Source organism: Mus pahari, chromosome 1, assembly GCF_900095145.1.
Source record: "Mus pahari chromosome 1, PAHARI_EIJ_v1.1, whole genome shotgun sequence".
In the NCBI taxonomy this organism is placed as follows: Eukaryota; Metazoa; Chordata; class Mammalia; order Rodentia; family Muridae; genus Mus; species Mus pahari.
In genome coordinates this window covers 39,264,748-39,276,039 of record NC_034590.1, presented here as the reverse complement: position 1 = coordinate 39,276,039, position 11,292 = coordinate 39,264,748, and the positions used below count along the sequence as shown (strand labels likewise).

The window sequence follows — 11,292 nt, the reverse complement described above, 5'->3', positions numbered from 1 at the left end:
CTTGGGTCACTCATTGACTATGGTCACTCAGCTTAACCATCACTCAGAAAAAGCCTTCCCTGTACCCAAAGCTAAAGGATCAGCACAATTCCTCTTTCTGGACAGAGGATTTCTCTGTCTTTATCATAGCCCTTATTGACATATTTTATGTATTTTTTTTATCTGCCATTAAGAGTACAAGCTCCATGAGAACATGCGCTCCATCTGTTCGTTCAGGGCATAGGACAGGGTTTGGTGTACATTAGGGTCTTCGTAGAATTCATGGAATTTACCAATGAGCAGTCACACATAAATATGTTATTGGGGTAGGAATGTGGAGCTTATTTCAGCACTTTACATAGGTTACTCAGTCCTCAAAATACTCTCAAGAACTTCTATCATTTTATACATGAGAAAGTTGGGTTGAGAAGTTGAGCAGTTTACCCAATGTAATACACCTGGAAAAATACTTTTAGCGATGTGATTTAAACAAAGGACTATTTGATTCCAAATTTGCAGCTTTACCTTTTTGGTGACTCCCAATTTTGCTTCAAATCTCAACACCTTGCATTTCTAACAGTTATAAATTCCTGCTAGACTGTGAATTGTCGTTGGAGAATAATTTGCAAATGTGTCAGAGAGAATCTATCATTTTCTCTGGATGAGGGATCTTTGGGGACATCTAGACCCAGAATGGGTCTAAGTGGACATCCTAGTAGACACAGCAGAGGTTTGTCATGCTGGAATGCACTGTGAAAGAAATTACTGAGGTGGGACCAAAGGACATTGCCAGCCTTCAGGAAAAACACCCATGAGAAGAGGAAAACGGCAAAGAGCCACGATGAGAGTTTCATATGCAAGCAGCTGATGTGGGTGGACTGCTGCGGTGTGTATGTGAATCAGTCTCTCTTTGGAACGATACAGAGAGTGAAAAGATAATAAACTCAAGGTTTGGAATTACAATAATTGACATGTGAATCTGTGGCTGGCTATTGGAGAGCGCTGCAGAATCTGAATAAACTCTATACAGAAGAAAAAAAAACTACAATATAACAAAATGACAACGTATAATAGGAATTGAAAGACTTATTTGAAGTATGATCGTGTAAAACACCCAGCTGTCAAAGATTTGAGTTTTTGTGTTTTTCAAGTTTATTGAATCTTTATGTAGACTTTCCTATGGAAGAATGGAAACAGAGCCAAGTAAAGCTCTTTTATCCCCTTCTGTGAGAGCCTGCATTCATCCTTTTCATCATCAGTCATATGAGAATAAAAGCCCATGTGATATTAAATAAGAAAAGTGAAAAGCACCTTTACTGCTTGGAAAGAATGCACCAGGCGGTGTTCGAAGTTACACGTGTGGACGTGTCAGGATCTGAAGTTTAAGAACAAGTACATGCACACATGAAACCCCACTGGTTTGTGTGTGGAAATGGAAGCATTTTTCCTATGGTGTTCCCTCTGCTCAGAACATTGGTCACCCCAAAATACTTACCAACATTTACCAGTGATTTTAATATTGCTCAAATCGAAGTGAGACTTACAGCTACTTTCTATTGTAAAAAACAAAAACAAAACCAAAAAACTCCACACAACCAGCATTCCAGGTCTCTTAACTCCAAAGATTATAACTAGGAGATTGTAATCTATATAAAATACTAAAACAATACCTTGTTATTCCAAAATTATTTTATCTTATGATAATTGATATATTACCAAAACACACTCAACTTATTTTAGAGTTAAAATAAGTATTTTAACTTACAAAAACCTTTCAAAACTGGCATGGGGATTCACTACATTATTCCTTGAATGTTGACATTTTATTTAAACTAAAGATATGATTATCAATCATATAAGTATGAACTACAGACCTTAGTTAAACTTCACCAGTTTCCCATCTATGTCTCCCTTTAATAGAAGAACCCAGTCTAAGGTCTCTTTTTTGTATTTCACTGCCATTTCTCCTTGGTCTCCTGTGATCTGTTGGGATGGTTTTTCTCTCTTGCTCCCCAACATGTCAAACAGATCAAGCTTTTCACCTGCTTAATATCTGTTGGTAGCTCCCCACTGGTGTCGATGAAAATGGCAAAAAGAGGGCTGGGGGTGGTGGCACACGCCTTTAATCCCAGCACTCTGGAGACAGAGGCAGGCAGGTTTCTGAGTTCGAGGCCAGGTCTACAAAGTGAGTTTCAGGACAGCCAGGGCTATACAGAGAAACCCTGTCTTGAAAAAAACCAAAAAACCAAAAAAAAAAAAAACCCAAAAAAGAAAAAAAAAAGAAAAAGGCAAAAAGAGTATGTTCAGATATTGCATTAGCTCACTTTGAACACTTCTAGCCTCATGTACCACCACTTGTTGGCTCTCCATCTGGAGGCTGTACCATGTCAGCCATGGCTCTTCTCTTGTGCCATGTACAAAAGGCCCCCAAGGAGAACACTCTCAGCTGAGAGGCTCTTAAACTTATAACAAGGACTTACTTACTCGTACTCCATGCCAATGTGACTATATGAAATAAATCACAGCTTTTTTCTTTATGGGGTGCCCTCTCTAGAATGGGGGAGGCAGACAGACAAAGAGATAGGCATAAAGAAAGGCTGTGCTTCTACTCATGCGCTAACTTAGAGAAGGGCCATAATACAAAATGGTGCCTCATCAGAGTTGGACCAGGTAGAAAAAGGCTTCCCCTCCAGATGGGGGAACAGGCTGCTGTGCACAAAGCAGCTGTTGGGGGTTCTGAGTGGGGACAGTTAGGGGACAGGCAAGAAGATGCTGCCCTGGTGATCAGGGATCCTGTTTCTTTTCCTTCCATACTAAGTGCTAAGGCGAGGGTCCCTTTGCATCCTATCCTCTAAGGAGCCTTCCCTAATGACCTTCTTTCCTTTAGCTACTCCTTGACTGTGCTGTGTCCCAAGAAGAAGTCCTTTTCAAGGTCACTGAGAGAGAAGCCAGATCATGTTTTAAGCTGGATCCTTGCTGTAACCTGGCAGCCTCTTTGTAGAAGAAGGGTTGTTCTTCACTCAGGCCCAGTGCCAGAGCAATGCTGAGCCCTTGCAGCCTGCTCACTGTGGCTTTAAGGAGGCCAGACAGAGTAGGAGGACAAAGTGCTGCTCCTCAGTAGTTCCTTTGGAGTCGGCAGCACACGGACGTGCTCAGCTTATGGTCCACGCCAAGTTGGGAATTTGCTGGACACTGGACTTCAGGTGCAGGTTTCTGAGATCTGTAGATGCTTCACTGCTTTCCTCCAAATACTTATTTTAACTCTAAGTAACAGTTGAATGTGCTTTGGAAATATATCGTCCAACAGCTGTCTTCTCTTCCTTCCCCTCCTTCTTCCCTCTTTTTATCCTCTGATCACTCCTAATTCTTAGGCAATGATACTGTGATGCAGATGCTGAGAAAAAGGGTTTTCTCTAAAACTGTGCAAACAGCTTTTCCCTGGGTTGCACTTATGGCCAAGTTCTCTGCCTGGTTTCTAGGGTGACCAAAAGCCTTGGCATTAGGCGATCGGATGGGTGGGCAGGCTGGAGTTGAGTCTCGTGTGTCCCAGGAGGATTGCACACAGAGGTCAGGGATGGGGGAGCTATGAGAGAGTCAAGTGTCTTCTGAAACGATTTGTCCTCTTTGTCCTTCCCTCTCTCTCATGGTGAAAAGCTGGCAAGGAGGGCCTAGTCTTCAGTCTCCTTTACCTTTAGTTTTGAGGGAAATCATCAGAGCAGTCATTCTCCTGGAGTAGGGCAGTTGAATACAGCAGCTGTGGCTTCTGGTGGGATAGAACATTTCCACATACCTTGCTACTTTACACCAGAATTAGTGTGTATTAAAATCCTCCCTGCAGTCTGGGCACAGGCCTTTTCCTCTCAAAGGGCCTGACAGGCTAGAGGGGAAGAGAACAGCTCCCTGCCACCCCCCTCCACCAAACTCCCCTGAACACTGAAGCGAGGCTCTGAGCAGAAGCTCTGGGCTTATTTTCCAGTGTCTGGTATCTCGTATCTCTGTACCGCCTTTGTGTCAGCCTCTCTCCAGCACATTGCCTTGTTGTCCTTGAGGGAGGAAGCCAGCGAGCCTCCAGCTTCCTTTGTAACTTCCCAGTTCCTCTGCACATCTGCTCACCCCCCCCCCGCCCCCAAAGACTTGTTTTAAAGCCCTAACCACAGAATCGAGTCTCTCATTTTCGAATGAAAACTTATACGTGTGGGTTTGTGTCCATTGCATGGGCAGCTCTGGGTTCGGACACCAGCATTCATATTCTTAGGACCTCTACAGCGGTAGCAACTTTTTTGGGGTGAGGACCAGTAAAGATTCACCCCCAGAAGCCCTATCTGGACAAAGTAAGTTAAGAAAGTGCTGTCTCAAAGACCTCTTTTCCCCCCTCAGAAAAATCAGTTTGTTGAGCAGTTAGGAGTTCAGATCCTCACGGTCCTGCCTGGTCAGAGTGGTTCTCAGTTTTCCTGTCTTATCTGCCGAATGGGAACAGAAAATGAGGTGAACTTCACTGGGATGTGAGTATTAAGTGAGATACAGTTTACCACTAAGCCACACTAGCTAGTATTTAATAGCCCAAATAGGCAGGTTGCCTCATTCTCAAGGTGTCTCTGCTTTCCAAGCCCCCGCTGGGCGTAAGTGGCCAGGGACAGCATCCAACTGCTGGCCCGGCGGGGGTGACCCAGCAGCTGTTCAGGCCTGGACACAGGTGTGGCCCTGACCACAGTGAGGGCGTGGCGAGCCGAGGTCTGGGCAGGCCCGGCGCGCACGAGGGCGGGGAGCTGGCCTCGGTCCCGAGCACCGCACAGGGCGTCTGGGCCATCCCGCCGGGTCGGGCCTCTCGGCTGTGGTCGCGGACCAAGCGCGGGGACCGGTCACGCGCCGCGTCACCGGAGCCGTGGGCTCGGGCTGGTCCAGGAGACGGCGGGGGCGCGACGCCGCCGGCCCGCCACGCCCAGGCCCTCATCAAGTGACCAGTATCCCTTCCAGGAGAACACGGTCCTTCAGAGGGAAGCAGCGCTCCTGGCTGCAGCCCCGGCGCCAAGCAGCCGTCATCTCCTTCCTGTGCCGGGTGATCTGTCGCCTCACCCACCCGGAAAAACATAGTCCGCCCCTCATGTCCTTGTGCAACAGCGCTAGCTGTTGAGAAGGCGCGGCTCTCTCTGACTAGTCCCTCGTCTTGCCCATGACAAACCCTCCAGGACCCACCGAGAGCAGAAATATACCCTAAAAGGAGAGCCCGAGAGAGAAGAAAGAGAGGAAGCCGAGAGGAAGGGAGAGGCGAGGCCCGCGGAGGGACACCAAGACGTCCGCGCAGTGCGCACGCGCGCCGCGAAGAACGAGTTCCGGTCTGGCCGAGGCCTGACTCCTAAAAATAGCCCCGGTGTGGGGATCCGTGCGCGGATGTCCCGGCGAGTCCCGGGCTGAAGGAGGCGGCTCCGGGCGGCGCGGAGTGCTGTGGCGGGCCGGGCCGGGGCTGCGGCGTGTGCGCGCCCGCCGGCTGTAGCGGAGACTCGGTGAGGGGCCGCGGGCGGCGGGGATGTGGCGGCGGCTGGGAAGGGGGTCGGGCCGCGCCGGGAGTGGGGGGCGCTACCACGGAGGGGCTGCGAGGCCGAGGAGGGGTGCCCGCGGGGCTCCGGGGACCGGGGCGAGGCTGGGCGCCGGGCGGCGGGGCCCTCGAGAGAGCGGAGGGGCGCGGCCCCGTGCGGTGGGGGCGGGGTGCCCCGGGGCGAGCCCGGGGGGCTGCGGGCGCGGCGGCGGGGGGCCCGCCGGGGGGGGACTGTCGCGAGCCGCCTCCCTGAGCGCGCCACCTCTGGGGGCCCCCCGCCGCGCCGCCCCGCTCCTCCCTGAAAGTTGACGGAGTTCCCAGGGGGCCTCGGAGCCGCTCGGTCCATTCCTCCAGCGTTGCGGATCTCGGGGTCTCCCCGCTCCGTAGACCTCCAGTGCGCGCGCGGTGTGGGGGGGGGGGATGGGGGCGTCCGGCCCTGTGGTCGCACTTAAAGTTCCCCCACTTCTGCTTCGGGGGGAAGGTTGGTTCGCTGGGGCGGGAGGTAGGGGTCTGAACTCTCCCGCGGGGATGTCGGCTTTAGGTTGTGTGTCTGGAGCTGGCCCGGGCGGTGGCCGGGTTCGAGCACCTGCGGGTGCGGGGAAAGGTCTTGGGAGTCGGGGCTGCAGAAGGGACCCGCTCCTTGCAATCGGGTAGATCCCGCCGTAGGTCTCAGGGTGAGATGGAAACTTTGCCTTTGGGTTCGATGTCATCTGTTTTTGGGCAGTTGAGGATTAAAGATCAGTGATATTGCAGACAAGTTTGGGAAAGGTGAGCATTTTCTGAATTAGCATTTCCTCCCTCCCCCCTGGGAAAGTGTAACTATCAAATTCTTGCTCACTAGGACCTTAAATAGGTCCCTGAGCTCTGAAGCTCCTGTCATCATGATCCAGAAGGGAACCGAGTGTAGACTGAATACACCATCGTGCTAACCTGTATGTTTACTGTGAAATTGGGATTCCAGAAATTGAAATGAGAAAGACCTGCTGCGATGTGTTGACAACTGTATACATATTTAAAAACTAATATTGTATAACAGTTTTCAAGTTTGTAGCGCAGCACATCGTGTTTCTCTTATGTCTTTCTTGTAACATCCATTACTGTTAGACAGTGAGGTTCTGTAAAGCAGTAATTAGGTGTATCTTACACAAGAGTACTTTCCCTTTAAGAATCCAGCTGCGTTGTTTTGGCAACTGCTAAGTAGTCTAGTTGTCAGTTTAAAAATCTATGTTACCTTGGCAGTACTGGACAGGCTGAGGAAAAGGTAAACAAAGTAGTGTGTGTGTGTGTGTTTTAAAGCATACTAAAATGACATTTCTTTTCCTGTGAATTTAGGAAATGAAGATGAAGTAACTATTAATGCTTTTATGACATTTGTATATACACTTTAGTTTTGGTTTTGTGTATTTTTGGAGATCTCTATTTTTTTCATGTAAATGGCAACTTTTAGGGAGACATGTTTCCTTAAAAATGATTTAAATTATAGTAAATGTAACATTATACAAATGGAATGTTTACTGGGACATATCTGTATGTTGTATAAGACAATACAATTAGTATTTGTTGTCGATTGAGTTGGAATTACTTTTACTTTAATTCTTGTTGCAAAAGTTGAGAGGATAATGTTAAAATCGTGAAAGCACTTTGAAAAGCTTAAACTGGCTATTTGCATGCTTACAGACTATATGTTAATAATTCTTGTTGTAAGAGGGTTTCCAAAGATATTTATGTATTAAAACAGTGTTTGTGAAGAATGGTGACCTCTAAATTTAACCGTACTTACCCATTTCCTTCAATTCATACTGTTGCTACACATAAGATCATAGTCTTTCATGAAGGTAAAATTGTACTTAACTCATCCTATAAGATTTTAAATTGAAGAACTAATGACCAGAGAAAGGGATAGCTTTCTGAGGCTTAAAAATGATTGTAATGTCAGCATGTTGAATTATGCCTTGTGAATAATTTAATTCTCTATATAATTTTTATGTTTTTACAACAGGTAAATAACAAAGGGCTTTTTGTTTTTTGTTTATTTTGGTTTTGGTAAATGTAATTGGAAATAAAGTTTTTTAAATGTTGAGTTGTTTCAAATGCTGATTCTTTTTTTTTTTTTCATTACAGCTTTATATTGAAGGTGAAGGTTTGTTAGTGTAGTTAAATCTTAGTAGATTGTCTTCTGATTTAGGAGGGTCTACAATCAGATTTGTTTTGGGGAAGTAGCATGCTTGTCAGTCTGTTTGGAAAACCCTCAGTTTTCCTCTTGCATCTTTAAGTCTAGTAAGAAGAGGATTTCATTGTAACACTTAGTGATGAAATCATGGATTTTCTGAGGCAGTTAAATTTCAAACATTGTGTCTTATATCATACTCCCCCTATAAAGATAAGCTCAAGGTTCATAGGAATGTTACAAAGTCTAGTGCCAAGCTTTTTAACACTGAAGGGGCAATGAGAATACTGCTTTGTGTATTGAAGATGATCACTATTGCCTTTCCCCAGGATTAAAAAGGTTTGTAAATGTGGTCTTTATAAATTGAGATGTGATTTTTTTTCCAGTTTAAGTAGTTAAAGAAGAGTAAATATGGAAATTGAATAAAATTTTAAGATAGATAATATGAAAGGATTCTGATTTGCAAACCTTGAAGAAAGATTGTTTGATTTATTTTTTTTTAGTCAGATCTTGATTTAGATGCTAACTTTACTACTGACAAAATTAATGAAATAACATCTATAAAATGGAAAAGAGTTGTGCCACCTGTCCCATGACAGTAGAATTTAAATGAGAAGAGTTCATAGCTCACTGCTTGAGCCTTGATGTACTAGAGAGCATGTTACCCCGACTGCTCCTTCCTTCCTGCTTCCATGGGTCTTTTCCCATGACCATCTTGTATGTAAGCAGTGTGAGAATGCTCTGTGACACAAAGGACTTGGTCCTGGAGAATGCTCATGTGTGGATTTGGATAAACTATGCCAGTGCCAATGTCAGTTCACACTCAGATCATCCGTACAGTGTTCACTGGACTAGTTTACTTTAGGTTTTTGATCTGCAATTGTGACTTGCTTCTAGTCTCAGTCTCCCCTAATTTTGTTTTAAATTAGATTTGAATATAAGTAATTTTCTAATTCTTCAGTGAACTAAGTCTTATATTAGTTGTAAGAGCTCTTTTCAACATGTGGTCTTTAGCATTTGAAATCAGAAAAAAAGTATTTGTTCAACCTACCTGAAATAAATATACTTGAAATAGCTTTTCATTAGTAAGTAACCTATAATGTTTTCATTCTTCATTTGCATGGTCTGTGAAGCTAAATGACTTCATCTATATTTATTTTATCTGTGTACCAATGATAAGTGTACCCTCTTCCAGTTTCCTATAATTAAATAGTGTAAGCTCATTTGTTAATTAGAAAGTATTACATTACAGAATAAGATCTGTACTGGCATTATTTAATAGATACTTTTATATTAATTTTTATAGATTTTAGCAGTATTTGTATTAACTGAACCTAATTGATAAAATATTACATTTAATTTAATGTAGGGTGTCTTAATGGTAACTGAAGATAAAATCACAACTATCTAAATTTAAAACATTAGACTCTGCATGTAGGATAGAATACCATTGTTTATATAATGTTGTATAGTAGTAGATAATTTACTAACACTAACATGGTGTTATTCTTGGTTTATTCTTATTTTACATATTTGCATACATGTTTGTATATGCACTGCATGCGTGCTGCTGATGACTGTGGCAGAGAGCACTTTTTTCTAACATTGGTGAAAATCAGACATTAATCACTTTTCTAGCAAATACCAGTCAAGGCATATCTTTTCTTAAATGGATCAAACCCAGGGTATCACTGATGTGGGTCAGGTGCCCTATACCACAGCCACAGTCAGCCTTCAAAGCACTCACATCTTTTAATGGCTGTTTTGAATTAATGTTAGTTTTATTTTCCAAGCAGAAATACAGACTTTGTAGATTTAAAAAAATGTGTAAAAGTTTTCTGTTTTGAGAAATGTTTTCAGTAATGGATGGTGAGTTTGTGTTATATGAGCTGGTCCTTTTCCCTTGTTTTGTGACCAGCAGTGTGTATATTGCAGTTTTGGCTTGGGTTAGTTTGAGATATGGCTCTTTGAGCAAAGACTTACTTTCTATTTGACCTATTAAGATAACTTGTAATGCGCACTTACTGAAAACAAGTTACTCTGTCTGGCATTGCATAAGGTTGTATTTGCCTGTTTCACCTTTGGTCCTTACTCCCAGAAGTTTATCTACTATGTAAGATTGGAATGTATTTCTAAATTTCAGACCAATATGCAAGTTCTCTCTTTTTAAAAATTTATTTTATGTGTACTTTGGCTACATATGTATGTATAGCACACGTATCCTCAGAGGTTGAAGAGGGTGTTGGATCCTCTGGAATTGGTGTTAAGGATGGTTGTAGGCCACCATGTGGATGCTGCGGATAGGAACAGTTCCTCTCTGCAAGAGCAGTAAGTACATTTAACAACAGTACCATCGCTACACTTGCATGCCAGTTGTTTAAAACCAAAATCAGAAACAAAAACTTTAAAGGTGTGTGAAATATCAGTAGAGGGCTGTAAGGCAAGGTTAAGAGATTGCCTTTTAAAATCAGTCAGTTAAGTGAAAAATAAGCAGTCTACGTAGTCCTCTGTATGCTTGAGGCTCATTCATTGTGTAAAGTATGAAACATAACATCGACTTCATGGAGTTGAGAGGATTCAGTAAGATGTGTGAGTATAGTAGAATGACCGATTTTATAGCAGTGATTTACCCTGCACTGTTATTTTTCTGCTACTGTGGCTGCAGTTGTCAGTCAATGGCTTACCTAATAAGATCCTTCCATCAGACTTTCCAGATATACCTCAGCCATTAACCTTTGGTTTCTCTGCCTTAGCCTAGACAAGCTGTGTGCTCTTCACTGAAATAGCCATGTGTTTTCAAGGTGATGACTCCTACTTACTAACTTTCTAGCTTAGAATTTTCCTGAGCTTGCTGTCTACTTAGACATCCATTTAGAATCTTAAACATAATATAGCTGAAATAGAGCCAGATTTTTCCTCTCCATTATTCATTATTCCTTTTTTCCCCTCTTCCTCCTCTTCCTTCCACCATCTTGCATTCCTATTGGTCTTCTCTACTTTAGTACATTACTTCATTCAAGCCAGAAATATAATATTCTTGTTCATTCTCAAATCTAATTCACCCACAAGTCCTGTTCTTCACAATTTATTTTCAGCACATATTTTGGTCTCATTGCCTTTTCATTCTAAGTTACAGTCTTTTATGTAATTTACTCCAGTAGCCTCCTGTGAGCTCTCCCACCACCTTCACACCTGCTCCCTCATTTTTGAGACAAACTGAGACTGGTCTTGAACTTGCCATGTAGCAGAGGATGACCTTGAGTTCCTGATCCTCCAGCTTTCATCCCTCAAGTGCTTGGAACTCAAGGTGGAATTTGGGGGCAGGAACTGACTAGAAACCAGGAAGAATGTTGCTTACTGTCTTGCTGTCCATGGCTTGCTCAGCCTCCTTTTGTTTGCGTATCTTTTTGTTTTTTGAGACATGGTTTCTCTGTGAAACAGCCTTGGGTCTCCTGGAGCTCGATCTGTAGATCAGTTTGGCCTCGAACTCACAGAGATCGTCCTGCATCTGCTTCCTGAGTGCTGGGATAAAAGGCATGTGCTACCACTGCCTGGCCCTGCCTGCACCTCTCCCTCTCCCCTCTCCTCCCCTCTCCCCTCTCCCCTCTCCCCT

The 11,292-nt window shown here is 44.0% G+C and overlaps 1 protein-coding gene across 9 annotated transcripts in view; it reads left to right on the top strand.

Annotated features, from left to right (window-relative positions):
- The first annotated feature begins 5,294 nt into the window (after window positions 1–5,294).
- Window positions 5,295–11,292, top strand: part of Mef2a (myocyte enhancer factor 2A) — a 118,188-nt gene continuing 112,190 nt past the window's right edge. For 2 of the 9 annotated variants that reach the window (XM_029541046.1, XM_029541050.1), the window contains exon 1: window positions 5,295–5,480. The gene's annotated coding sequence lies outside the window, so the exon portion shown is untranslated. The remainder of the gene's footprint in view (window positions 5,481–11,292) is intronic. The other 7 variants (XM_021221480.2, XM_029541057.1, XM_021221511.2 and 4 more) reach the window with 5 other exon arrangements.